Source organism: Mastomys coucha, unplaced genomic scaffold (genome assembly GCF_008632895.1).
Source record: "Mastomys coucha isolate ucsf_1 unplaced genomic scaffold, UCSF_Mcou_1 pScaffold15, whole genome shotgun sequence".
Lineage (NCBI taxonomy): Eukaryota > Metazoa > Chordata > Mammalia > Rodentia > Muridae > Mastomys > Mastomys coucha.
This window is the reverse complement of record NW_022196897.1, coordinates 111,477,759-111,481,204: the sequence shown is the minus strand read 5'-3', so window position 1 is coordinate 111,481,204 and position 3,446 is coordinate 111,477,759. Positions and strand designations below refer to the sequence as shown.

Sequence of the window (3,446 nt, the reverse complement as noted above, 5' to 3'; positions counted from 1 at the left end):
GAGAGAGAGAGAGAGAGAGAGAGAGAGAGAGAGAGAGAGAGAGAGAGAGAGAGAGAGAACACCATGTTTAGTCTGAACCCTCCCCCTTCCAGATGTCTCTTGCTGTTTTCTCCTTCACAACTATAATAAACCTTCTCCTCAACCATACCTATGCCCTCATTTTTTTCATTTGGTACCTAGTTCACCCCTCATTTTTCTGTTGCCTAAGGAAACCCCAGAGACCCTATTAAAAGTATACCATCTCCAGCGCATCTCCCCCATTACTGTGCTGCACTGAGAAAGGTTACCCTGCATATTTATTTTCTTGTGCATTTACTGTCGTTGCTGCCTCACCATCACTACCATAAGCAACTTGAGGGCAGGAGCACTGTCCTCAGCACCTGACAGTGCCTGGCAGACTGGTTCTCAATACACGGGCACGACTGAGTGAATGACTGAGAGATGAAGTTCACACAGCTCATGAATTGCTTTTCTTCTGCTGTGCCAATACATCCTGACAAATGCCCTGCCCACCGGGAAGGAAAAGTTTATTTGGCTTACAATTCCACAGGGAAGTCAAGGCTAGACTGGAAAGCATCATGTCTGAAGTCATGTACAGAGAGAATAAATTCACAAGCCCTTCTTTGACTAATGGCTCTCAGCTAGCTTTTTTTCTGTATAAAATGTATGCACAAAATGGTCTCCCAACTCTTTCTGATGGAGAGACCTAAGGTTTAGAGCAGTGTACTTCTGTAGAGTCCTCGGCATGTCAGCCCTCTTATCTGGAATGGGAGAAAGGAGATATTTATGTTACCTTCTCAAGAGAAATTTATACTTTGTATAAATTTTTAAAATTAAATTTATTTAATGTGGGTGTGCATGGGCACAGAAGTCACAGAACAACCTATGGGTGTCCGTTCTTTCCTTCCACCATGTGAGTCCCAGGAATTAAATGCAGATCATCAAGCTTGGCAGCAAGCATCTGTCCTGGTATATCTTACCAGCTGGCCCCTATACCTTCCTTTTAAACAAATCAGTAATTAGTAATCAGTGTCCTAAAGAGTGGCAAAGCTTTTTTAGATACAACACACACACACACACACATAAAAACACACACAAACACACACACAAATTATTTACCATGCAAGAGTAATAAGATAAACAACTTGTGTGGGAAAAAAAAAAAAAAGGAATTGAAGAGATTTTTCACTAAAGAAACACATGAAGCCCTTCCAACTTGGGCCCTGAAAAACGACTCCTATGTAGAAGAATGGTGTTAAGAGGGGACATGCTATCAACAAGGTGGTGACCTGGGAATACATCAACAAATGCATCCATAGAATGGGTTTTGAGAGGCATGCCCCTTGGGCACTCAAAGAAACCAGGAGTTTGCCATTAAAGAGATGGGTGCTCCAGACATGCACATTGATGCCAGTCTCAATAAAGCCATCTGACCAGAGGAATGTTCCAGATCATATTCATATGGATTTGTCCAGAAAGCATAAGGATGTTTCACAAAACAAGTTCCACACTTTGGTAACTTACGTCCCTGTTATCATATTCAAAAATCTTTAGATAGTCAATGTACTTGAGAACTAACTGCTAAATGTCAAATGCAGTAACAGAACTAAAAAACCACACAGAGAGAAGCACAGCAGCTGCCTTAAGAAAATGCAAACCAAAGCCACATAATGCTCCATGCTCTTGATAGGGTAGCTAAAACTGAAATTGGGTAGCTCATGATAAACAGTAGCAAGATAAAGAGGCAACTCGAACTCTTGCACATTGCAGCTAGATAGGCTAAATGGTAAGACAGTTTGAGAGTGTCTTACAAAGTTGAATATATACCTCTGGTATGACCCAACCATCACTCGCAGATTTGCTTGTATTCACTGCTTCACAACATCACTATCATAAATAAATAATATATAACAATACACAGTTATTATCTCACAATTTCTGTCGTTTAAAAGCCAGAGTGTGCCTTAGATGGGTTTTCTATTTTAAAGAGGCTCATCTGTGGAAAGACACTGCAACGCACATGGTAGCTAATGTAAATAACCACTCACAGGCAGAGGCAGAAGCTTGCCTTCTAGGTGATTCCAGATTCTGTCCAACTGACAATGAAGCCTAAGCAGCCGCACAGTGGTGGAGCACGCTTTTGATGCCAGCGCTCAGGAGGCAGATGCAGACTGATCTCCAGAGTCAGTTCCAGGACAGCCAGAGCTACACAGAGAAACCCTGTCTTGAAAAGCAAGCAAACAGGAAGCAGCCAATGAGGCACAACCATCACACAAACAGCAGCACTTTTGCTTCTTGAGGACAGCAAAGGACACAATGTCTGAGACTAAGAGTGACCCTGTTTAATAATGTACATGCAATTACATATATTAACTTCTCTCCAACATCTTGCTTAGGAGCAAGCCATAGCCTACCCACACTTAAAGGATAAAGAGTTATCAAATGGCATGGGTGACAGGCCATCCTGGAATCAGTCTACCACATTACTCAGAAATGAAACATGTTCACACAGCTTGTACACAACTGTTCATAACAGTTTTATTTATATTAAACATGAGTCAAAACCCCTCATGTATCCATTAGAAGAAAGATAATTATGGAATATCCAAAAACAGAATGAGCAGCAATAAATTCAAACACCAACTGATTCAAGGAACAACATGGATAAAGGCCAGATAAGTGAGAATGCATTGTGTTTATTTCAATTTACACATAAAGCTTAAATTGTAAAGTCATCTACACTGTCAAATAATAGACCAGTAGTATCCTAAAAAAAAATAAGAGGAAAATATAGATCATCAAGGAATTTCAGAAAGAATTCTATAAAGAAAAATCTCTAGAATAATAAGCTCATTAAATTCTTATGATGATCACAGGTATAAATATGTGGTAAATTTTATCAAATTAATAAGCTTGTGCAGCCTAGTTCATCATAACACAGCTAAATTATACTTCAGCAAATGCTATTTTAAAATATTTGTGGGCCGGGGCTGGTGTGATGGCTCAACTCCTCCAGAGGACTTAAGTTCAATTCCCAGCAACCACATGGTGGCTTACAACCATCTGTAATGGTTACACCCTCAGCTTACACCCTCTTCTGGTGTGTCTGAGGATAGTTACAGTGTATTCACATAAATTAAATAAATAAATAAATCTTAAAAAAAAAAAAGGAGCACTGGCTGCTTTTTCAAGGACCTGGGTTCAATTCCCATAACCCATATTGCAGCTCACAACTATCTGTAAACTCATGCTGACATAAATAAAAATAAATCATTAAAAAAAATATTTGGGGGCCTGTGAGATGGTCTGTAGAGTCCAGCATCATGGCTACTTACCGTGGACCGGGATTTCTCGCGGGGTCCCTGTTCCGCGGGACTAGGGATTCTGGCCAGGTGGGCACGGGATAAGGCTTTGACAAACAGACTACACACGGGTGGTGTAAAATC

General features: G+C 40.5%; 1 protein-coding gene across 2 annotated transcripts in view; it reads right to left on the bottom strand.

The window, feature by feature from the left end:
• Galk2 (galactokinase 2) overlaps positions 1-3,446 on the bottom strand; it is a 111,357-nt gene that overhangs the window by 103,655 nt on the left and 4,256 nt on the right. The gene's annotated exons all lie outside the window — the stretch shown is intronic.